The following is a 26,759-nucleotide window of genomic DNA, read 5'->3' on the forward strand; positions in this document are numbered from 1 at the left end:
ACCTGCCCGCTTGTCCATTTTATTTGTCTCATTTTGACCGTGTGTCAACAGGACAAATCTCTGTTTTGGCTTATTCCACAGCGCTTGATGGCTTTCACAATAGTAGAAGAGTTAATGTGTATGGCTGCTTTAGTGATAAATCTCTGTCACAATTTATACATTATCCCATACCTTCTCTCAGAGTTCTTGATTGTATTACTTTTCCAAGTTCTTATCTGAGCACAAAGCCTTCTGTAATTGTTCTTCGAATTTGCTACAGACTTTGTGGTATCATTTGATGCTACAAAGTGGCATCATGAGCTATTTCTAATTAATTATATTCAAATGAATTTTTGAGAATTTATGACCTCTTACCTAGTTTTGTTTAAGTTTAGGATTGTGTTAGTATCTTGAGTACTTCTGTTTCATACCATTACTGTTTTCAATAGTCAGGAAAAACTGATCTGTCAGATATTCTATGTAAGAGAACCCAGATTAATAATCGCATGCAGTTATCGGTGTTTTAAGAATATTTTCAGACATTATTTTTGATCACTCTGCCTTTTGTGTTTGTTTTGTTCTATTGATTCTATGTATGACTGAATATTTAAACTCCCCCATGGTTGTTCCCTAGGTTTTATTTTGCTACTAGCTTAATATCATATATAGTCAACAGATTAAATATCATTGATACTTCTACTGAATGATCTGAAAATATTTGAATTTTAGTTCAAAGGTAAAGAAAGAGAAATGGTTAGGTTGGTATTTGTCACGTTTCATACCTTAGTTTCCTTTGAAACTTCAATGCAGTTTACTCATTTTTCCCCTTCTTCTTCAGAGAATTTCTGGATATATTAATTTTTGCAGCCTAATTGCTTTCTACCATGAATAAAAAATGTTTTCGAAAATCTCGGGGAAAGCAATGGATTTATGAAGGGGCAAAATGCATAAAACATAATAAATCTTTTTTGTTAGAGGATGGATGACCCAGACTGACATTGAAGGAGCATCATAGCTGGAAAATTTGAAAAGAGATGACCACTTCTTTCATGTTATTTATGATTTATGGCAAAGTTATTTTATTAGAAATCTTTTCGCAGACAATTGCTGATTTTCTTTGGGCAGAAATCTGTTGTTTGCTTTCTGCTTGTTTTATGTAAGTCTGTAAAACGCAACAAAATTAGAAGATTTAGCTCATTCTAAAATTGGGAAAAATGCACTATTCTCTCCTGATTTATGTTTTTACAGGCCACGGTACTTCCAGGGGCTGCAGTACTTAAACGCTCCAAGGATAGTATATGGTTTCCTGTAAATCTGCAAACTGAACTGAGGTCATTTTGCACCTGAACTTTTCCATGCATGTCAGCAGATTGCTGTAGTTTCCTTAAGACAAAAGAAAAAGCAGAGCAGCTGAAAATAATTAATATTGAACTTGACACATCAAAAATGTAATTTGTCACTTGTGATTAAAGCCTTTATCTTTAGTTCTATTTTTATATCCATCATGGGTCTCCCTTAGCTATCATTAGGCTCCACATGGTTGGAGTTAGTCTGACCTTTGATCCACCACTATAGACAAAGGGATCTTTAGCTGCTAAATTGGAGCCTGAGCTAGTCAGCAACAGAATAGATCAACAAAAGTAAGCTTGGCTAATAAAATAATGATCAGCTTAGATACTCTGATTAATTTTTAAGCCTGTGTGGCTAATACAGATGATGATCAGCAAAAGAAAGGTACATTCATAACAAAATTTAAACATCAAAGATTCACATAGTGGTAATTCGATCTGATGTGAGAATTTAAGATGGTGGGAGTGTTACATGTTTTCAGTATATGCATATGCTTATAAGTTGAGGAAAGAGTAATAATTTTACAATCAGTCTGTACTTTTTTACTTTGTCTGAAGCCATCTAGTTTTTCTGACTCTACTGATATTGTGGTTACTAATTTTCTAAACACTGAAATGTTCGACACATCCCTGTCCCATCATATCATTGACTTAGCACCACATATCCCCCTTGATGATCATTGTAAGCCCCATTCTCTCATACTGTGTATAAACTGACGCAAAACATAGAATATGATGAGTGTTTTCATTATCATGTCTTTTTCTCCGTACAGGTATGTATAGCTGGAAGTCACTAGTATTTTTCTGGGTTGACCATAAGTGGTGTTTTTTCAGAAGCAACCATTATTTAACTTACACTTTTGTTACAGAGAAGCTGAGACTACAGTAGGAAGTCACATTGCCAGTTGTTTAATTTCAGTATCTCAGTTAAACCTAGACTAAGTTTTTTGTGGTGCAACTTACTGTGAATGTGATGACAAACTCTATTCCATAACCCTGTGGGCTTACTGAAAATATCCTACCACTTTCCACAACAATAAAATCATAAGTGAAATCTTAGCGTGCTCTGTTAAGTGCAAGTCCCTTGTGAATAGAGTAAAGGCTATTAGATTTGTAGTCCCACTATTAAGTATTTTTATGGTAAAAGTTTCATTATTCTAAGGTGATTAACAGGCTTCCTCTTTTTCTGCAAGTGATTTGTGAGTTAGTCATTATTTTAGGCATCTACATTTTCATTATCAACATCTGATCATAAATAACTTGCAGTTTCTGAAGATACAAGCAATAGTTAGCAGAGAGTTATTATCCAGAAGACCAAATTCCCCTCTTGAACTTTTTACAGCAAATGCCTCCATGCATGAAGCAGTACTTAATACGGAAATGTTGACCACAGAATTATAGAATGGTTTGGGCTAGAAGGGACATTAAACTCCAACCAGTTCCAATCCCCAGCCATGTGCAGGGCTGCCCCCCAGCTCAGGCTGCCCGTGGCCCTATCCAACCTGACCTAGAGTGCCTGCAGGGATGGGGCACCACAGCTTCTCTGGGCAGCTGTGCCAGGGCCTCACTACCCTTTGAAGGAAAAATGTCCTCCCAAAAGCTAATCTAAATCTCCCTTACTTTAGTTCAAATCCATCCTTTCTTCAGACCATGGTCTTCACTATCAGACCATGTAAAAAGTTTATCTCCATTTAAGTACTAGATGGCCACAATGAGATCTCCCAGAACCTTCTCTTTTTTGATGACTAAACGTTTGACTCTTAGCATCGGAAGACTGAAAACAGTGAAGCAGCATTGTGTTCCCTTGATGTGTTTTGACACAGGTATTATTTTCAGAGCAGGCGCCCATGCGTTTAAAGCTACGTAGCTTGCCCTTTGCCATGACGTATGTCTGTTCAGCTGTGGTGATCTTAGATCCCACTAAGACATCACCATGAATTGGACATTGGGCTCTGTCACCAATTTTGTCCTTTGTTTCCAAGTTAAAAACTAATTTACTCTTGTTTTAAGTTCATTTGATATTTTGTAAGTATCAACTTTGCCTACCAATGTGTATCTTCCACTCTTATTCAGAGAACAAGAAGAATTCTTCTTATTCTTACACACGTATAAAACTGATAGATAAAAAAGTGAAAAGCTCATCCTCTGTGACCTTTAGTATTTTTGTTTGCAGAAATTATTATTTGTTGAGCCTTAATTTGTATGCAGTACTTGCCTTTTTCATTTTTTTTCTGTGTTAGTTCCCTGGGAATGTTGCCCTGAGCATATTAATGCATAATTCAGTGTTTCCTCTACCACTTCTTGTATCAAGCTAAATAACTTGGAATGACTTGGCATGGTCTAGTTTAATCTTCAGACTTCCTACAGAAGGTCAGAGAGAATTCAGAGCAGGGGCAAGGAATGCAGGTTTCCAGCACATCATTGTACTATGGCAGTTTTTTTGATTAATAATTTTGATCAAAATTCTGTAGGATTTTCGGTGGTCATCTTCAATAGGTCAAGCTCCTCACGCTATTTACCCCCAGCCCTTACAAGCCTCACAGAACCATAGGATTTCTTTAGTAATGGTTGTGTATTTTCCTGCTTGTAGATGTGCTCTTGAAGTGTTTTAGCCATTTCTGAACAAAACCATTCTATGGAAAATGTTATGACACAGTAGAATTTCTCATTCTGTGATGAAAATACTGTCCATGTAAAAAATAGCTGCATTTAGGATTTCCTAAGTATCAGACCCTAATCTCATCTCACTTGTTTCCCATGCAACTACTGTCCTAGTTTTCTGGTTTTTGGTTCTCTGTTTTTTTTTTGTTTTTTTTTTTTTTTCATGAAAAAAAAGTAGTGTTAATAGCTATTTGAAAAAATGTGGTTTTCACTGAAGAATTAATTATGTTTTTATTTAGATATATATAAAAAACTAGGCAATTTTATAAATCACTTTTCATCTGTGCATTCCCTTCCTTTTGCTCTAGGTTTTAATTTTATTTCATGTTGTCAATAAACCTAATTTTTTTTTTTTTAGGTCTTCTGCCTGTTCCTTGCTTCTGTGATGTCACTACTGACTACTGAGTAAGTTTGAGAAGGAAAATACTATTAAATACTTTATTATTGTCTGAAAGATGGTGTAATTTAAGATTTTTTTTGTACTTCTCAACCAAAAGGACATAAGCAAGTTATCAAGGAGAAAATTCAATTAAAAAGAGAGTTATCAGAAGATGCATCTTTTTTGTTCTCTCCAATTTCACCAGCATCAGATCTCATACAAAGACAGTATTTACCATGTTTTTGGTATTTTAACTTACAGATATAAAAAATAGATGTAGAGAAATACATATTGAGTAGTAAATCCAGCTAAGCAATTACTTTTACAATTTTTTGTGATATTGTTCTTCAGGTGTAGTAAGAAGTCAAAATGAACTTAAAGGTTTCCATTTAAAATGACATCATACTATTTTTTTTTCCTTCTAATGGTAACAAAATTGTTACCACTCAAGGAAAATTCCTTGAGGAAAAAAAAAAAATATTTTCTAAACAGTAAAATATGAGGTTTATTCTCATAACCAGCACAATTTGTTTGAACTCACATATGGTTATACTTCAGTTGTGTAAGTGCCTACCACTTACTCAGCTTTGAAAGTGTGGTTCCAGTTTCATACCAATAAAACTGATTATTGCCCACTGATGATTTTTAAAGGAGACACAAGTCAGTTCAATTCATTTTGTTCTCTTCTCACTGCAGCGTGGATTTCACCATTTTGTTTCCTTTACACCTGAAATGAGGGTGTTAATATAATTCTTTGGGAACTGGTGTAGCTAGCTAAAAACAATCTGCCCGTTCACACTGGAATTGGTGAAGTTATGAAAATCAAAGGGGCATGGCAGTCTGAAAATAGTTAAGTAGACTGTATTTTGGAGTGCTTATAGTAGAGGCAAGAATAAAGTGGTCTTTCAGGTAAGTCGGTGTTCTTGCAGCTGCCTTCATTGTGGTGGAATTAGAGCTTTCATTTTAGAAAATATTATGAATTAGAGAACGTGTCTGCATAGGGTGTTCTTGAAAAATGCTTGCCTCTTTTTCACCCTGGAGATGTTTGTTAAAACTGTCAGATTCTACCATAACCTCTCAACAATGACCAGAGTCTACCATTTGTATTGCATTCATATAGCAGTAGAGGCTTGGATGTCTCAAAGTTGCTGCATCCTTGAGATGCCCATCTTAAACACATTGTGTGCTGTGAGATATTCTTTTAGCTCTCAGCTAACCTAGGTTCTGCCACGTTCTGTCTGTCCCTACTTTGATAGTTCTGCTGCTGCTTCTGTGCTGTTTGCATATCTGAAAGGCGACTGTGAATTTCAGATCTTGAATTCAATTTTGAATGCACCTACTGATGATAGTGAGGAGAGGAGAATTTACGAATTGTTCTGAGAGATTTCATGGCCCTAGATATTTGTGCTACATCTTAGAAAAATAATATTTGCAACTTTGTTATCATGCATTTTCCAGAACAGGCTAGAGAGAAGTTGTAGTTGAATGTCACCAAGAATGAAAAAATACATTAAAATGTTGTTTTTTTTTCTCCTCCCTCCCTATTTCATTCATTCCTCCTTTGATCTTTTGGGGGTTTTTGTTCTTTGCTTTTGGGGGAGGAAGGTTACAAATAATTTTGTTTTCATTATGAAATTACAGGACAAAACTGCAATTATACAGTTTGTACAGAAAGCAATTAAGATACCAAATGTTTTTCTCTTTCTAGCTGAATAGTTATGTCTTTTCTGAAGAAACACCAGTTGCAGTGTGTATTTGTGTAGGAGGTTAAATCTTGTGTCAGTGGTTTATAATTTACAGTTACAATATGTTCCTGCAGCAGTTCCAGTGCCATTTAAAAAAAAACAAACAAACAAAAAGAAAAGATTTTGCAGTAAATCTCTCAATAGTTTGGGGTGCATTTTAAACCTCCACAAATGCAGTCTACCATTTTTTGCATTCAAGTGTCTTAAAGCATCTCAGAAAAACAGTAACAATTAGTTCCTAGAATGTTTATTATAAATGGATTAAAAATATTTAACTTACTCTGGTATAAACTAACTCCAGCCAGGAAACCTTGAGGTCAAATCATATAGATTCCAGAGGCAAATACTTTAAAAGCCTAAGTCAAATTAAGAGCTGGGAGTTTCGTAGGCTCCTGCAAGATTGTTATGAGGCCTTTGCAGTTTTACAAAAGCTCTTTGGTAAAGAGGGACCCTGATTCCTCTGAAGCAAAAGCATCCTTTGTCATGCATGCATTAGTTCTTGTTAATACTGTGAGAGCTGTAAATGGAGAGTAAAAATAAGAGAAGAAAAAGATTGCACATCTGAGCGCTTCTCACATGAAAATAAAGCATGCTGCTGATAGTAAGCATCTTTAATACTGCAAGTTCTGACCTGATTGAATTGTTCTGGCATTAAAATGTAGGAGAGGATCAAAACTGAGAATTGTAATGAATTGTAATTCTCTTTCTCTCTCTTTCTCTCTCTCTCTTTTTTTTTTTTTTTAATGGAAATCTCTCGTCTGTATGAACAGTTACTCCTGTTGAACCTTGTTACAGAGTTTGCAGGTGGTATTTAGGCAGCTGTTGCGGGGCTACCTCTGCATCACTAATTGTGCTGAACTTACTTAACTTTGTCATGGCTTCTAGTAGGGCAAAGGCATCAAGAGTCGTAGCATTCTAGTGGGACAAATGCAAGGGTGAAAATGAAGAGGCTGAAGAAAACTCATGGGAACTAAATTAAAAGCTGTATGAAGTGACATTAGGAAAACCTGGAAGGGCTCTGCCTTTTGTCTTTTTTGTGTTTTGGTATCTACTTCCAGGCTGTGGAGAGATGCCAGTGTCAGATGAATCGCGTAGAACTGATTGATATATTTTTTTTCCACCTTTGAAGGTCTATTTTATTTTTGTTATAGGATCCTCATAGTTGTGGTGCAGTGTAATCCAGATAAAATTTCTAAGTAGTACATTGTTATCATGAGCAAAAGTGTCATTGTCTAGGAATAGTTATAGTTACTGTTGCTGTTTAGGACTGAGAGAGAAAGCTGGAGTCAAGAGGAACATGTCTGGGCAGAGGCGTGTTTTCCTGTATAATGAATTAAAATTTCTACTCTGGCACCCTGTACTAAGCTATACCTTTTACTGAATTATCTATAATACACAAGACGAGGTCAAGACTTTCAGCTTCCTATAACATGTACGCTGAATTATCCAAAATTAATTTGTCATCTAAATGAGAACAAGAACAGCTTTTCAAGGAACTAGACAACAAGCCAAGTCAAAACATTGTTCTTATCACCTCTTGTTGAGAAATGGAACCAACTAAAAGCAGTAGTTTATACTCTTCGTGGGAAAACCTTGATATTTGCCATGTCAGTGCACTTTTTTTTTTTTTTTAATGCATAGACATTCCAAATTACAGTTGTTTCATATAAAAGAGGAGGATTATTTAAGATGGTGTAAATCACCGACTTTTGAATAGAACATTTTTCTTCTGGTTTGACAGTAAATCAGGAACAATAGGGATGTTTGTCTTTAACTTGCTCTGTAAAACAATATTTGTCTCAACAAGTTTGTCAGGCAGTGTCTGTTGATTCATGACTTCAGACAAGTAGTGGAAGGAACAATTACTATTCTCCAAAGAAAACAAACATATACATAAGTATGTGGCAATTTTGCTGGGAATCACGCATCAGGCAAGTTAATATAGAAAGCCAAATAGGAAATAAAACATAGAAATCCCCAAAGCTAAAGACAGGAATTCAGAAAAGATTAAGCTGAGGTTGTTCACAGGAAAACATAACACATCCGACTTTTGAGTGGTAAACAAGTACAGTAATACGAAGAATAGATGTCGCTGTAGCGCTTTTATTTTTTGATTGTGATTGTTATTCCATTGTTCCTTTATGGTGTTTGTGAAGGAGCACAGATGAAAAGAAAATGAAGATGAGATTTCCTCAGGAACTGGCTTCTTTGTCTTGTTTTGTTTTTTTTTGCTTTGATATTGTATGTGATAGAGCTTTGCTGTTTGTGATCGATGGAGAAAAAGATTAGTGAGTCAGAAGTGGTGGAAAGATTGAGAACGTTCTGGTTGGAGGCTGTGTAGTCCTTTTAAAAGGAATATGAGAAGAAAAATCCTGACTTCTTTGAGGTCAATGACAAAGTTACCACCGACTTCATTAGGATAAGGATAGAACCTTGTAGATAAAGAGTTAAGGAAGATAGAGGCAAGAGTCAGAGATCTTATGTGTCCAGAGGGAATGAAAAGTCTTAAGAGAAATAATCTTCACAAGGCCAGTGCTTATTTCTATTAAGAGATAATAGGAAGCACTTGAGTAACACAAGATTTCTGGTTTTTCAATAGGAAAACTGTACCAGAATGTATTATCTTTTCTTTAAGTGTATAGTGCTTAAAAACAATATTGAACAACCAAGGAACTGGGGAAAAAAAGAATCAAAGCAAGAAATCCTGAGCTTTCAACTTCAATTCTTGTAACCGTCATTTGGAAGGCAAGCAAGGAATAAATCTAGAGATGATAAGTATAGTTGTAGGACAGTTTCTTCAGATTTCACCTAAAAAAAATAAATAAATTATTTACCAATACTTAGAGTTGATAAGAGTGAGTGGCATTAATTATGTTGAGTGTTAGTTTTAAGTGATAGTTTCTGGAATCAGTTCTACCTTAGAATATAACCTGCTAACAAGTCAGAATTTCTAAAATTTCTATTTATAAAAAATGTCTGGATTTTTTCCATTGGAAATATTCCAAAATAATTTAAAGTAAAGTAAACATAAATGATACAGAAAACTCCTCAGCTTGCTTTCTTAAAGTTATCAAGTGGAGGTGATAACAAAGGTATGCTAATTTAGGAGCATTTTCTCCTGGCAGCATGCCGCTTACTACCTTAAATTTTTTCAGTTGCTGACCTTACAAAAGAAACTCTTTTCTGAAAGGGTACTGAGTACAATTACTGAAATTCAGTTATGTTCCCTTTGCGTACTGCCAAATGGGAATATATACTTAAATCATGTGTGGACTGAGAGTTTTTTTTCTGATTAGTCAAAGTTTGTGGTTTGTTTTTGCTTTCCATTTATCAGTATTTTTTACATTACACTACCTTGTCATGTTATTGAATGCTTCCTCTAAGGCTTTTCCTTAAGATAAAGTACATTTTAATCTTTTCTACAGCTCTGATTTATTCTTCATTCTATCTGAACCATTGCGAAATAGAAGGTTTCATAGGGAATAATTATATTTCATCATGAATCAATTCTTATTATTTATTTATATTTGTCCACAATTGAAAAAAAATACCCTTTCCTGTCAGAAGAAGTGTGTATGTGGCTTCTGTAGTGCATGATATACAACCAAAATAAAATTGAAATACCATTTTTACCTATATTTACATTTATTTATATTAGCCAACATGCACTGGCATAGTTACCTTCTCAGTTTAAAAAATGTGTCTTCATGTTTTATTGAGAAAACATGGAAATCAATTTGGTATTCATGGCATGCAGTAGCATGGATTCTTTTTCTTGGATAGTAAAGCTACTGAAGCTTGTGAGCCAACAGTGAGAAGTTTTATTTACTGGTGTTTATTAATTGTTATGCTACTTATCCCCTCATATGTAGCCCAGGAAGAACAATAATAACTTAAGTGCACCAATCTTCTGATCTACTGAGCCATATTACATTTACTTGTCTAAACACAAAGCTATAAAGCATAAAAAGCTATTTAAGAAATTTCTGCATTTAATTGCCATCTTGAAATCTCGTAACCACTGAGAAGTGTACCATCCTTTCAAATAAAAAAAACAATCAAGCAATTTTTCTGTGACTGTTCTTTGGTCATAAAGGACAGGATCCAGAAGGCATAAACTTTTATACTGTCTCTAAGAACAATCAGTAGAAAATCTTAAGAATGTTCTTCAGATTGACATAAAACTTTGTTTTGTTGACATAAGTAAGATTGAAGAAAGTCAAACACGCTGGAAGTTTCAGAAAAAATGTGCTGATCAGTGAACCTATCAAGAAAGAATTTACCTAAATGCTATTCTCTCAATATGATAATAGTAAATGTCTTGCTTATAGGGTGGCTATTTTTTTTCTTAAGTTATATCACTCCATATATAATGATAATTAACTGTTAGAAAACCTCATGTTCCCTCTAAAGTTTGGATAAACATTCAGACCTTAACTGTTCATGTTACATTACCTATTTTAGACAGGAACATACAGGAAGACCTTGTTCAGCTTCTAGTTGTTTCTATGAAACACACATTTCTGTATCTGCACAATAAATTTAGAGCCACTTCAGAGCCAATTTCCTCCTGTTTCTGAGATATATGTGAACATTCATGAGGTGTAAGAATTACTGTGAGATATCCTAGGATGCTCCTGAAACCCTGGACCCCATTTTACTTAGGCTTGGCCATTGTGCAACCACTGAAATGGTTTTATGGAACTCTGCAAGGGAATTGTAGACACTGGGCTATCCAAATGAATGAGCTATGCACATCTAAATCAGAGCTTGTGTTATTTGTGAATGTATCTTTGTGGCTCAGAAAATCTCTTATTTTGTTTTGTTATTTTGTTTAAATTCTTCTTAAAGATTCTGGAGATGAGAAAGAGGGAGGCGAGATAGAATCTGTGGCAGAAAAATGGATAAAACTGTCGTAAGAAGTGGGCTAAGTAAAAAGTGTGCTTTTATACAAACGTTTTTTAGATAATCAACATATGACTTGTGAAAGTATAAGGAGGAAATATTGGGAGAAATTTTTCCTGTTATTTTGCTATGGAATAGAATGCAGGATTCCTCCTCCTTCTTCAAAAGTATTTTCTTATCTCTTGGAAGCTTTTCATTTTAGTTAGTATTCTGTCTTTTCTATTTGTCCTTGTCATTAATTTATAAAATACGAGAAAATCTTCATGCGTACACTCATAACGGTGTGATAATTTATTCTTCTTCCTTGACAGTCTCCTACCTGTCAAGCTTTTCTGGAGTGGATCACTCCTGATTGCTGCTTTGGATATTTTTCAAAAAGTGATTGGATTCTGAATAGGTCACATATATTCCCACTATTCCCACAGCAAATACACAGGTTACAAACAGCTTGAAAAATATTTGTCAGCTTATTTTCCTGACATAGATATATTTTATTGATATACTGTTTTCACTTTACAAGTTCACTCCAAAAAAGACTATCTTTCAGTAAGCCATATTTTGTGATATGGTTTGGGTTTGTGCTGCTGCCTTTTCCAGTTAGTGCAAAGGTAATAAAGTAGCCTTCAATGTCTCATTGGTTTTCTGTTTTCATGGGATTTGTAGGTACTGTGCTTATGGCAAATTTGATCGAACTGGCTAAAAAGTTCAGAAGTAGTTCACAGGTGTGCCTAAATGTGTCTTGCTTCTACAAAATGCCTGAAAATTAGTACCCTAAATACAGTCTTGGAGAAAGGTAGAGGAGACTAGAAAATGCTAGAAATATATCGATTCATCTCAATAAAAATTTCTGGAGTAAAATGATTTTATTGTACTGTACAAGATGATACTAGTAAGTCTAAAGCTACAAAGCACAAAAAAAAAAAATCACTGACAAATATTCTCAGTCAGTGTAATAGAGCAGTGTTGGCTGTATATTTGAAATTCACGAAGCTTTCATTTGATGATTATCTGCATGTATTGGAAGTAATTTAGATGAACAAAAATTCATTTTCTGTAATTAATTGTCAGATTATTCTGCTTTCAGTTGCATTTTCATCCTTTCTGTTCTGAGGGAGAGAAATATGGCTTCTCCTTTAGGACTGAAGACTAGAATAGAGAATAGCAATTGTTCATTAACTCCTCTTTACATTTCAGAAACCAGTTTTAATGTGAAAGAATACTGTTGAGATACAGATATAAAAAAAAGCAGCACAGTTTTCTTCTAGTGGAGCAGCTATTTGCAAACTATCTGCTAACTCCTGCTACAATTAAATGCAAATCTCTGCTACATGAACATATTGAATCCAGGTGTGAGCTCAGTTCTTCCTCTCTTCTGGGTCATACAAGTTTCCCTTTGTTGTTTGAACTTGTACAGCAATTGTCATCAAACTATTACTCCTGATGATTTCAGAGGCTAGTCATTATTCAGACCAAGGAATTTTATATTTATAACTTGCCGAGAAATACAGCTAAGCGGTAGCATCACTGTGTTATAACATACTGTATTCGTATTTGTAAGAGGTTCAACACAGCAAAGTGCAAGGTTTTGCACTTGGGCTGGAGGAATCCCAGGCATCCATACAGACTGGAAGGAGCGGTCCTAGAGAGCAGCCCTGTGGAGAAGGACCTGGGGGTCTTGATAGATGAAAAACTTAACATGAGCCAGCAGAGTGCCCTTGTGGCTCAAAAAGCAAATGGTATCCTGGGCTCCATCAGAAGAGGGGTGGCCAGCAGGGACAAGGCGGTGATTGTCCCCCTCTACTTTGCTCTTGTGGGCCCCATCTGGAGTACCGTGTCCAGGTCTAGAGCCCCAGTACAAGAAAGACAGGGAGCTGTGGGAGAGAGGGTCCAGAAGAGAGCCGCAAAGATGATCAGGGGACTGGAGCACCTCCCCTATGAAGACAGGCTGAGGGAGCTGGGCTTGTTCAGTCTGGAGAAAAGAAGGCTGCGGGGTGACCTCATTGCAGCCTTTCAGTACCTAAAGGGAGCCTACAAAGAGGAGAGGCATCAACTCTTTGAAAGGGTTGATATTGGCAGGACAAGGGGAAATGGCTTTAAGATGAGGGAGGGAAGATTTAGGTTGGATGTTAGGGAGAAGTTCTTTACAGTGAGAGTGGTGAGGTGCTGGAATAGGCTGTTCCATAACTGACAGTTTTTTCTCATTTTCTAAGAATATTTTGGGGAAAAAAAAATAATAATTAGGTATAATAATAATTGGCGTTCTGATCAGCAGATAAATTAAAACAGGAAATATACTGGATTTAAGGTTTTATAACATTATAATAAACCTTTTACTGCTTTAGTGCATTTCTTATAACCTTTTTGCAGATTTGGTTAGTGTTTTAAGCCTTTGACTTTCAAAATATTTTTGTTATTAAAATTCAGTAATTCAGTAAGCAAATGTCATTAAACTCTTGCTTTTGGACAGTATATTCTTGACATGCTGCTTAATAGAAAACTTGCAGTAGAATTTTCCTGCTAAGTTTGGGAACATGTTCATTATTAATACTAATCAAGAAATTTTATGAATATTATCATAAGAAATTTTCTCTTTGTACACAATCTTTCTTTTTTTTTGGTTTAGTTTTTTTTTCTGTTTTAAAAATGTCAGTAGGTAGATTTTTTTTTTCCCATCAAAAGTGCATCACAGTTCTTCAAAACAAGTAATTTCACAGAGTTCTATTTAAAAATAACCACCACAATATCTTAAGAGGGCTGAAAGCTTTTGTTCCTTTTCAAACTGTTTACAGTTGCATATCACAGCTGTTAAAAAACTTCATCATTGAATGGAAATATCTTGTCAGCTCAGGGAGTCTAACAGCTAACGACAGTCAATGAGGTTTTTAGCCTGGAGTTTTACTTTAGATTCTTAAACACTGCCAAGGCTCAGCCAAGGATACCCATTGCTCTCTCCTGTTAGTCACTTGGGAGTACTCAGAATGCTGAGTAGAACAGACTGTAACAAGGCAAGGTGCTGATATGGCTGCCCATTCATTTTAAGGTCAGGTTCAGTGACAGCACAGTGAGAGTCAGTCAACAGTAAAATGTTGTCTAGTTCTGAAGAGGGCTCCTGTGTGTGTTTTTGTTTTTGACTGCAAATCACAGTTTAAACCTTTTTGCATTGAGAAAAACAAAGATATTGTCACTTGAAGTTAATTTCAAAGGGAAGCAGAAGCTGTAGTTTGTGTCAGCCAATAACTGAATTATCAGGCACAGCACATAACATCAAGTGTAGCAGACATAAGCAACCCTTACTTCAGAGTCTCTCATCACAATAAAACCAGTTTCAAAATTCCTGTTCCTTTTGAAAGGGTAGCAGGTTTTGCTGTCACCTATGACAAGTCCCTTCTTCCTGAGGCAGAAAGCTTCAAAGTGAGACCAAAGCTGTGAGAAGTAGGTAAGTTCTGGATAGCAATTGGATCTCATTCACACAGGAAAGAAAAATGTTGTAAATAGACAGACTAAAAGAATAATCTGCTACTTAGTCAAAGACTGAAGTCCTTGAAGAGAATAAAGGAAGTACCATATTTCTAGCTATCTATCTGACTTTATCCCTCTTCAGTGGCAGTTTACTCTAAAACTGCACATATATTCGGCGAGTAAACATTCCTCTGCAAGAGTTACGTGTTCAAGATATTTAGGAGAGATGCTTCCAGTATCTGTGGAAATGATTATGTTTTTTGACCTCAGCTGTGCCAGGCGCAGCACGTTCTGCACTACCAGAGAATCAACACCTTGCAGTATCATAGTCCTTAGTGATGTGCCTTTATATCTTGGCAAAACTTCTTACTAAGCACAACCAGGCAGTGGTACACCACGCATGACAGTTGTCAGCCAGTCAGCGCACGCTGACCACAGGGCTGGTTGAACATTTCTGCTTTAAAACCACGTGGTATCCTTTTGGCCTTAGCCAAAAGGATAATTTCAGTAACATTTAGTATGAGAGCTCCCTGCTATCTTGTATTTGGAGTGCATCTTATTTTTTCACGTGAGCTGATCTCGAGTATGCCATATAGACTAAAAAAATTCCTTATTCATAGACTAGTTCTTTCATTTCAGACAAGAGAGAGCATTACAGGATGCCCATATCCAGTATTGCATCTACCACTTCTAATCAAGGCAATGTGATTGTTCTTGAACAAGTTAAGGAAGTACCATTACCATATCCTCCTCGAATTAACAATTCAACAATTTTTTCAGTATTTTTTCTAATGAAAATGTTGTCATTTTTATATTGTCCCACAAACTAAGAATGTTTAATTATTTCTGAAGATCTCCCTCTTTTACAATAAAATATTTTTTAAAACTTAAGATTTGTGAAGTGTCAAATGGCTGTAGCTGCCATTTAACTGCCATTGACGTGCTGCCTGTGCACTGAGTATTACTGCTTTATTAGTAGATCTGCTAATACAAGTAATGTGGATCAGGTAGCTTTCTGAACTTTTATTTATTTGCTTTAATAACAGCTAATACTAAATTTCACTGGAGGACTTTAAAAAAAAGTCAAGTCATGATGATTAATGAACTTTACTGTGCTAATAACGCTGAAGTCTTTAAAATGTTCTGTATATTTGAAAGTTTTATGCAGAGTTCTACAGAACATTTGCTTAGAGCCATTCATGCTCTTCTGCAGAGTGCACGCACTCACTTCTTGAGACAAACTTTTGCTTGTTTTGAAGCTGCCTGTGTTCTCAAATAAATATTTATACTGGCAGTTACCCTGTTTGTTTACCAGTCATTCACAGATTGGACTGCATTTGGAAAAATAATTGCCTTGTATAAAGATGTTGTTTATTCTTTGACTGCATGTTTCTACATTGCCCCTGTAGATGGCATTTCTAAAAACAATTCCAGATGGAAGATATTCCTGTATTCTCCAGTTGCTTTAAAAATAGATGCCTCTTTGTGATTCACAGGGATCTCTGTACACCTCTGAGTTGACCTGAGCTATAAACACTTTATAAATAAAGTATGCTGAAACAGTAGATATGCATTTTTTTTTGCCAATTGTCTTACTGGTTTGCTTTTCTCTCCTGTGAGACATTAGAAGTAAATAAATCCTATCTAGAATTAGGCAATTTTTAGAAAACAGTATCTTAAGGGGCTTTGTGTGTTTTGTTTTGGTTTTTATTTTATTTGTTTACAAAAAAGCTGTAATCAGAATAAATTCATGAATCAGTTCACAGTTGTCAAGGCTACAAATCTTCATTTAATGTACTGGAAGACTTGATTCTGTGCTTTAAAATGAAATAGCCTTTTATATACAGAAACATGTCTTGTTCAAATCTGCAAATACTGTAGCATGGAAATATAAGCTTTTTCATGGTGACAGATGATGGAAAAGCTCTCCAACCTAAAGGCTATAGTAGATCAGGAGTCCTCCTGTTAGTGTTCCCTGCACTCTGAGCTGCTAGATGCAGAATACCTTGTTCTTAATTGGCTGTGCCCCTTAAGAGTTCAAATGACAAGAGAGCTCCTTGATATGGCTTATCTCTTGGTTGATGTGAGAAGAATCATTCTGACACATTTCCCACCTAGCTCCTAATCATGCTGTAAAATCTTTGGCTTTATCAAGCAAAGTGATCATCCATTATAAAATCGTCGTGTGCTGATGATTTCCTTGAGTTTCCTGTTAAAAATGAGATGTTCAGAGAGTCAGCTTTGGCATCCAGGCTCAAAGATAATTACTGAAAGGAATTTTTTAAGCTGGATATCCTGTTCTTATCAAGGCTATACCATCAGGCTTGTCTTTTTGGTTCTTTAAATGCTAGATAACCTTTGTGTGTTTCCTAAACAGTTACTCATCAGAAATGTCTGTTACTTTCCAAAATGTTTAGTGCTTCTTAAATACTCCAGAAATGTTTAAGAACTAAGTATCTCAGAACTTTTAATGGACAGTGTCATAAAATGTGGCCTCTTTCTCAGTGGAAGATAAACAAACCAGTCTATTGCCCAACTAGTTAAAACAAATCTGTAAGCTGCTGTCAGTTTTCAACTTCTCTGCTAGAATAAAGGAAATCTGAAAGGGCATCTAATAATAAAATGAACCAAACTCCTCCTTGCTTTAGCAGCCTTGTTGTTAATAGAGTTATAGATGGGTGAATTCTTCTCAAGCTGACTGAAGATGAGAAATGCTAAGTTAAAACTTGTGTAGGCCTCATTTAATCTTCAAGTGTGGCATTTGTGAAACAGTGGTGTGAAATACGATCTGTACCTTTCAACAAAACTGAATGAAAGAAAAGCAGAATTATGGGTCATGAGGAGAGTATGAGTATGAGTACTCTTGGATTGGTTTTATTGTACAACTACTGCAGCCATGGAAGCTTCTCTCTTCTCTTTTCTGAGGCTGCAGGCTTAGCAGACTTGATGAGGACTCATTCCTCTAATAAAGCTTTTCAGCATCTTTGCTGTATGGTCATCATATAGGAAAAGTTGTTATCTGCAGAAACTGCTGGGAGAAGGAAAGGTCAGACTGAGTACATTTTTGGGATAAAGGAAACGTAAGTTTCCTAAGAAATAACACCAAGGAGCAAGTTGCTTTATAAAACAGCAGGAGGGGAGAGTAAGAGTTTAGATATTAGTTTTCATATGAGATCTGCTTTCTTGGTTATCATTGGATAGGGAAGGGAAGATTATTTGGGGGAAAACAGATCTCACATTGCAGACAATATACATTAAAATGTATAACATTCAGTTATAAAGCATTTCATTACTCTGTTCTGGGGCTGATTTATGCTACATCATGCAATAGTTTTTGACATAGTTTCTAGGGTTTACGAAGTAATATAATGTTCTCTGAATGTTTTCAAAACAAAAAATACCTGGTGAAATGACCAAATAATTTACAGAGGATATGGATTGGTGTGATTTTTAGTTTTTTTTTCCAAAAAGAATTTCTGTAGTTCTAACTATTGGAAAAGCTTAATGAAAGCCTGCTGTTTGAGTTCTGAACTTTTTCCACTTTTATAAATATTCTGATTTGCAAATGCAAAATTCCAGCATTATCAAGATGGTATAATTTTGCCTACCAAAGTTTGATTTTGTCTGAAGAGCTTCTTTATTTTAAACATGAAGTGCTTGTCAGAAAACTAGGCACTTCTCACAGTCCCAAACATCACAAAGATTTAAGAGGTGGTGTTAGCTTTGTAAACATCCACTGCTTTATGTACACCTTGTTTTGCCCCATGCCCTGCCATAAAAGAAAGATACATGCAGTGTTACTTCCAAAGGAAGAAATATTTTTCCCTTATCTTTCCAAGCCTGTAAAAGCAACCCCAGGGATATTTTAAAGAAGATTATAGCATGTCCCACTGCAGACTTCAAATGTAGTTAACAGATGGTGTGCTATCTGTTACAGTGGAATTGCTGTACCATTTGGGCATCATTCAAATGGATCACTTTCATGGACAGATTTGTTACTAAAGGGCATCTCTGTGTGTGTACTCAGATCACTGGAATAACTTCCTACGGCTGTTAAGAGAAAGAAACTTATCAACACGAAACTACACCTACTGTATTTTTGCTATGGCAAATCTTAAAGAGGCAAAAATGAAAATGTCATTAGTAAGCATCCTCTACACCCTTGTTATTTCCTGACCAAAGCTGTAGAAGATGCAATCTCTTTTTGTACCCAAAACAGAGATTATGGAAGGTGAAAAATCCTTTCGGTTTGTTACCACTATCTGCTGATGATGGAGGAAAGGGAGAGGAGAAGTTACATCAGATTTGATTTTAAAAATAACATTGTCAGATATTCAATTCAGTGCAGAAAGAGCAGACATGAGAGACTCTTTTTGAGTAAGCTGCTGCTTAGTATCCAGGAAGTTTCATGCATTGGTCGATGGGATTCACACTATAGTCTGAGAAATAACCTACCAGGAATGATGGAATGAGTTCTGAAATCACACAACAAAAACCAGGTAAGAAAATCTAAAACAATGGAATGAAGTGGATCTTCATAGGTACAGGCTTTTAATCTCAGACTTTTCTAAAAAGAATTGAAGGGTTAATTAGAGCTCACAATCACTGTCATACATAGCAACAGTCGGAAGGACAGTTTCTGCTTTCTCTTCAATGCAGCTATCAATTCATCTATCATTTGTACGCTCAGTTGTTTATCAACATTGTGAAATTCCCCTCAGATCCTCTTCCCGCTTCTGAGCCAGCATTCCTGATATGCTCTTTATAGCCCAAATGCCTAGACTGAGTCCCAGGCAATCTGAAACCAGCTGTAAAACTTACATTCATTGCAGTGGGATTTGGAACTGGCCCAGCAACAAGAACATTGCAAATTAGGAATGATGTGGAAAAGTGGGTGTCATGGCAGAAATATGTGCGTGGGTGCTTGTATAAAGCCTGCAAACAATATGCTTGTGCTGTGCTTTTCCAACTATTATTTCTTTTTAGCTGCCAGTTTTAAAATAATGCAATTAGAAACTTTATTATGGATTTGATTCATATTTTCATATGCAAGTAAACAAGGAAAATTTGCATGAGGATATTTTTCTCTTATTCTGCAAAAGGAGAAGGAATTTGAAGGCAGGGAATGATATTGATTGAAGCACATTAGAGAAAGCCACAGGAATATAATCTTCCCTTTGAGAGAAAAACTGAAGTACAGAGCTGAGCTGTATCTTTTGAAAGAGTTTCATACTAAGTTGCTTAGTCCGTGCCATATGTAATTAGCGCACGCTGGATTGATGACCATTTACACAATAAATCAAGTTTTGACCAAACAAATCTCTCTTCATGTTACCAATTTACTTTACTGGCTGCTTTCTTTTGGCTTCATCCTACCCCACTCCTCTATACCTCCTATTTTCTTTTTTCTGCAAGGATTTGGAAATGTATCCGTATGTGTTGAGAGCGCCAGGCATTCATTATGGGGAGTCTCACTGTGGAGACAATGAAACTATGCAGAGCAGGATGCTGCTGTCACTATCTTCTTCAGAGTCTGCCTTCAATATGGGAAAAGTTCTCTGAGACAGCTTCTATCCTGGCTTCCCTCAGGTTGTTGTGACCTTTTGTTTTTGTGCAACTGGAGCTTCATTAGTTTGTTGCCGCATGCACAATTTCCAAAGGCTGCTTTGAAGACATGTTAATTATAGTAATAATTTCCAACTCATTTACTAGTCATTGCCTATTTTCTTGCAGGGCAAAAGTGGAAATAAGATCTTGCCCAAACCACTCCTTACTGAACAGTAATGCCTTAAGTCAAATCTGAATCTGGATTTTTTTTTTTCTCCAGTAAGTTTTGCCAGAAGCTGTCATTTTTCCAAGGCCTGTGCAAGTAACTGCTTAATGCAAACATTAATACTCTAGATCATTTCACACATTAGTAATAGGGGAAACATTTAGCCATCAGAGGAAGAAAAAAATCTATTAGATAGAACACTTCATTTACTAGAAGCTAAATAAGCTGTTATTCTGTGCAAGTTCACAGTTACAGTGCCTTCCCTTTAAACTTGTGAACAAGCCTTTGGGCTGCACTGCTTATTTGATCATCATAACCATCAGTAGCTTTACTGTAGAAACTCCAACAAGAACTCCCTGTCTGGGGGCTTGATTCTGTGAGGAACTCAGTACCACCTGGAAAGTATTTCATGTCCACAGTTTCTGGCGAAGACAGTTCCAACTGGCCTAGGCCTTTGGCCAGGATTTATCAAGAGAAATATAGGTATCTTTTCAAAAAGAGCCAAAGATAGTCATATGTGAACATAATTGGTAAATACATGGTACAGTCCATTTGCACATGCAAATCTCCTAATGTAAATACGGACTTGCGTGTGTATTCACATATTTTATGGACTCAGTTTTGGCACCTATGTGAATTTAGTCCTCACTATTACTAGTTTATTTGATGGATTTGTGCATTTTGACAAGATGTAACCACAGTTTCTGAACTCTAGTTGAGTTCTGGTGTTGTGTTTCGCAGGGTGAGCTTGTTGAAACTTGTTTGAGCCCTATTCACTTGTGCAATGCACAAAGATGAAATCTCATTCTCTCAGCTCATCTACTGGAAAGAAAAGTAAGCATATGTCATCAGCTATTTGCTCCTGCTCTTATACATACCTACAAATGAAAACTTTTTGCTGTGTATTTCCTGAGACCACCCTGTTTGCAGATGATTTGAGTGTCAAGCTGCAGGAAGAACTGTGCAATAGTTGTAGGCATTTTACTTTAAGGAAGTAACTCAGTGGTGAAGCAGCTATTGAGTCATTTTGCTCATATTTTATGCTTTCTTAGTTTCCCACACTCTCTGGAAGAAGTGTGGAAGACTCGCTGACAATATGGTAGCATGTCAGTCATTTGGTGGTAGTTAAAACTTGATTGTCAAAGGTGGCCACGTAGGGAGAGATTGTGGAGATGGTCAGCCTGGTGCAGGGGAGCTAGGGAGTGTCCTTCAGCTACAGTGACACCACAGTGCTTTTGTGTCAAGTGCTTGGGTAATTCCAGTTTGAGGAATGCAGTTATGTTGAATAAGCCTAAGTACTCCAAGGTTTCACTCAGGGAAAGGAGTTATTGCTTTGGAGTTCCTCAAGCAGAAGCACTCTCACAAGCCATCATGCTGACAGTGTGCAGGACACGCACTTAATAAAATTCATTTGTTTAGGCACTCTCTCAAATGACGAGAAATGCTCAGTGAGGCAAATCATATATTACACATTTCAACGTTGGATTGTTTGTTACAGATTGAGCAAATGGCTCTGCTTTCTTTAAAGATTGAGGTTATTTTAGAGATTTTTGTAAAGAATTTCTTCGCACTTTGCTTCTCTCTCTCTTTTTTTTTTTTTAAATCACCTTTTTAAGTCACCTTAAATACAGCACTTTCTAGTTCAACTATGCCAGAAATGTTCAAAATATTGTAATCTTTTCAGACATTTTGAAGTTTCTACTTTCTGATCATAAGCAAGATCTGCAGGGGCCTTTAATGACAGTTACTGAAAGCTAACATTGATTTCATCTAGAATTGTAGAGGAGGATTATAATTATTTGTTAGTTTTATTTGTGTGGTCTGTTGGAATTACTGCTTGTTGGCAGAAAAAGTACATGAAATACAAGTTTTAAAAGGATAATTTCTTGTTCCGAGTAAGACTTCATAAACTTTAGAAATTTCTGTAAGAATTTTGTTTGTGTTATAGAAAATGTCATTTCTAACATAATTTTGTGTTTAGTTTCTTTCTGTAAGGCTGTCAGCTCATTTCTGGAAATTGAATACTGCAAGGGAATTCCATTCTTCCTTTTCTTTATCTTGAAAAGTGCTGTGCATTTTGATGTTGTTGGGGAACGTATTTTGTCTTTGTGGCTGTAGGGCTGCACAGTGAAACATATGGGGTCAAACTAGCTGGTTTCTGCCAGATGAGTTCTGAAAACCTGTTATTTCAAATTTTAGTCATGTATGGTGGAGGGGGGATACTGTCCTTTATCTACCATAACTCTGTGAGAATGTATTTGTGGATCTGATTTGTGGTGCATATATGAATACATTCCTTCATAATTAGAAGATAGTGTTCAGTGCTTTCTTTAATTGATGTTCACACATGTTGAGACACATCAGAAGTGCATATTCCTTTGGCATCCCAGGACCACATGCTGTCAGTTACTTTACTGAGTAGTCCTTTGAGAAGCACACAGTGTTCATTGCCTGATTTCTCTTAAGAAGGACATACAGGCATGGACAGAATATTAAATGCATCCTTTTTTTTGTGTATGTAAAAAAGCCCATGTTTCTTATTTTCTCGCCATGTAGAGTATTTCATTGCTGTCTTGAAAAACAGTGTAGATGATAGAAGTGCCTGTAATCAAATAAGTTCCCACCTGTAGTAAAAATTTTCACTCAGCTATGCTAAGCTGTGCAATTTGACAAGAGACTGATTTCAGTTTGCTGCATAGCTAAAAAAAAGAAACCAGGTGAAACAACTAAATGCTGACATTTGAGTAGGAGCAATAAATCAAACAGGTGGGTGGGGGAAAAGGAATGTTCCTGTCTTCAGAAAGAAGCCTGCTTTTTTCCATGTGAAAATAAAATGTGTTTGCATAAGGTGGCTTATTTGCTCCCCGTATCATTATATATGGGGTATGATGTAAATTAAAAAAAAATAATTTAATAATGGCCTGATAGATAAGCTCAATAGTTTGCCAGTGTGATGAATATCTAATTCATTAGAGAAAGGAATTCAAAATGTTTAACAAAATAATCATCTTGTGTGTGCTAGTAATTTCTATGCTTGTTTTCCTGTCAAAGCTGTCCTTTAATATCTGTGTTTGGCAGTAGGAGCTTTCATTGAGAGCAGGACTGATCAGTAGTCTCAAAGTAATCATTAACTGGGAGAAATCATTAGATCAAAGTTAATTCATCTATAATAGTTTCTGGCATGAAAGGAAACATTCAGTGCAGTGAGATCTTGTCTGCAAAAGATATGCAAAGATTGTCTTGAGGAATTAGAGACAGGAAACTGTAAAAATGGTGAAAAGACTGGCATAGCACAGTCCTTCCCTACTGCCTAATAATAGAGTTTTTGTTGTATAACAAATGAGTTGTTGGTTTTGGAAGATTTTGTTAATTAGGTTTCTGTTTGTGTCTCATCCTACTGTTCAACTTTGAACTCTTTGCCCAATTCTGTATTATTGGACTAAAGATTGCTCTTGTAAACCTGTGATGATTCTGGAATTTCTCCTTGGGGATGTAATTCTGTTATGGTGAGAAGGAAGGGGGAAGGTACATACTTCTTTTTTTCTTTTTTTTTTCTTCTTTTTTTTTCTTTTTTTTTTCTTTTTTCTTTTTTTTTTCTTTTTTTTCTTTTTTTTTTCTTTTTTTTTTTTTCTTTTTTTTTTCTTTTTTTTTTTTTCTTTTTTTCTGAGCAGGTAAATTCATGGCTGGACCTATGTAGGGTATACAGACAGTGTCTCTGTTTTCTTCTCACAATTCCTACCTCTCATGTGCTGAGGGGTACAGTTAGTGACAAACACTTTTAATTATCTGATATGTTCAGTGCCATCTTTAAATTTTAGCCTGAATTTCCCAAGATGAACTGATGTGTCTAGGAATGAGTAATAGCTGCTTTTTCAAAAGCAGATAGTGGAAACAAAGCAATAGTTTAGCAATGATAATAACTGCTTTCTGATGAGGAGTAAAGTATTTCAATTCAGACATAATCTTCCTTAGCTTATGGTGTAACTGAAATTTTCTTTGTGTTTCAAGTGATGGGTTATGGAACTGTGGCTGCCATGTTTTGGGCTTACCGACCTTTTGTATGATTTTGGAGCTATCACCCATAGATGAGTTATCCAAGTGACATATACAATGTGTTTCATTTTAATACTGTGTTTCTATGGTTTTATACACAAATTAGGGATCCTCTTAAATTACGCTTTGCAAAAATGCCTGTGAAATTGATTTGTATATGTTAATTTGTTGGATTTACAGATGCATTTATGTGCTTGCTGACCCAGTGCAGTTCAGCTGCTAACTCCCAGAAGGCTTTTAAGCTTGTTGTTTCTTCCATGGAAAGTTTGTTGCCATTGAATGTATAAGATACAGAATAACAGAAGTAGAAATGTAGCTCCTGCCTTGCTTGGATAGATCTGTCCCTTTCAGTCATGGCATTTCAAGGACTGGAATGGATCATGGTAATATTAAGTCACGTTTATTTTTGTACGGAGATGAATGCATGCAAGACTTCAGTGCATAGATGGATTATGTATATGTATGTATATATCTATATATACACATATAGGTATTTATATAAACCTGAGGAAGAGTCAAGTGACATAGGTTTGGAAATTACTTGAAAGTATAGCTGAATGCCGCTAGCTAGAATTGCAGTCTGCTGTTACATCCATCTGGTGCCTTGAGGGACTCCTGAAATTAAAATTTAAGCTATTTCCCTCCATGTTTTGATGGTGGCTCCATCAGGTAGAATATGCTCTGCAGTATGTAGATTGATAATGTATAATGCGATAAGTGATGAAGTGTTGGAGTGAATTTCAGTGAGTTTTGTGGATCTACAGTAATACTTACAGACATGAGAGAATGGGAGGGGAAAAAGGCCTGTTTTACAGAAGGTCACTAATCTGTTCTCCCAGAAATACAATATGAATATTAACAATATTTTCATTACAATAGAGCTCTCCTCTGGTAAGTAACAGATAAGAGGTGTGGAGTAGCAATTGTTCTGAAAGTACTTTCTATGGCACTTGTTTGACAGTAATGAGTTTGGATCCTCTGAGTTGGACCTTTTCACCAGATTTTCACCTAAAAGAAGTCATGGGAAATCTGCTTGTGAAGCACACTGAACTTGAGCAGGTCCAGATCCAGGATCGAGAACTAGATCTGATGGTAATGCAGAATTTGTTATTGTGCACAGAAAGCTATAACAAAAGATGGCAGTTTTTCTGAACAGGTTTTCTGTTCAATAGCATCATCTTCCTCTGAGCATTTAAAAAAAATAAAATCTAATTGTACTTCACCTTCTTTGAATTCTGTTAAAGAGCACTGTAATTTGGTAATGCCTAAGTTAATTTAATGTACAGGTTACACGGGTAGAAATAAGAGGCATTAAGGATGTGTAATGCTTTGTAAGACTTATACTCACTTGGTTATAAAGCTGCTAAATTTTAGTAATTTTAGTTAATGTTTTCCATATGGGATATCTGCCTCAGCCTAAATAGTTCTGAAAAATGTTCAGCAGGAAGGGTGCAGCCGTTGCTAAGAAAGCATCAGGAGGGGTTTGTTTACTTAGGTTTAAAGAAATTTAGCTTACAGATTGGGATTTTTGTAACTTCACGATTTTATTGAAGTGGAGGAGAAGATCAGAATTTGGTAGTCATTACTATCTTCTTTCATTTTGGTGAGAAAGCTGTCAAGATTTGGCCAAATTACAGAACTCTAAAAATCTCTTGTATGTACTTAGTCTGTTGAGATTTGATAGAATTTGGCGGCAACACCATTGGAATTATCCATTCACGTTCAGCATATCCCAGCCTGCAAATTAGACTGCGTATCTGCTAACTCCTCTTGACCATAATTCATATTCCAGCACAGGGCTATAAGGGCAGTGAGGTGATTTCTTATTCCTTAGTTGTGGAGATTCACTGTTATGCAAGTCATAGAAGAAAAAAGCAGAAAAATTGCTTGATACAGAAAAAGAAATGTCATCCCCCTGTTCAGGAACAAGATTTTGTAGCATACTTTATTTTGTTATGTCCTAAACTGACTGAGCATATTTATCAACACAGTTTCTATGTATGAAATGGAATTCCAGCCTGGACCACTCTTGTTTACTCCTGAAATTCGCATATTAAACCTATCAGCATATATAGATTTTCACAGTTGTGTGCTTGCTCAATTATATATTACTTAATGATATTTTAATGTATTGCAACCCTTAAAGAACAGTATTAAAGGTGCATGACTGAAATTTGTGGTAAGTCTACCATCTGGAAGTCTGAATTCATAGTGAAGAGTACGTCTGGAGTGCTAAAGGATAACTTTCTCTTTGAGGTTAAAACAGTCTGCTACAGAGCAGTTTGGTAGTTTAACACATTCTACCCCGTTCTCCCGAAGTCTTGTCTAAGCCTGGGAACTGGGAATGTGCTTTACTAGGTAGCAACCACTGATATTCTGAAGACATGTATTAATTATCTTACTTTCTAAAACTACTCTGAAGAATGTTTTCCAGCAAAGTTCATGCAACAGCATTC

At 36.0% G+C, this 26,759-nt stretch overlaps 1 protein-coding gene across 1 annotated transcript in view; it reads left to right on the plus strand.

Moving 5' to 3' along the window:
• Positions 1 to 26,759, plus strand: part of MTA3 (metastasis associated 1 family member 3) — a 591,413-nt gene that overhangs the window by 330,132 nt on the left and 234,522 nt on the right. Inside the window, exon 27 of the mRNA XM_085219339.1 lies at positions 4,348 to 4,394. The gene's annotated coding sequence lies outside the window, so the exon portion shown is untranslated. The remainder of the gene's footprint in view (positions 1 to 4,347; positions 4,395 to 26,759) is intronic.

This window comes from Meleagris gallopavo, chromosome 2 (genome assembly GCF_905368555.1).
Source record: "Meleagris gallopavo chromosome 2, MGAL_WU_HG_1.1, whole genome shotgun sequence".
In the NCBI taxonomy this organism is placed as follows: domain Eukaryota; kingdom Metazoa; phylum Chordata; class Aves; order Galliformes; family Phasianidae; genus Meleagris; species Meleagris gallopavo.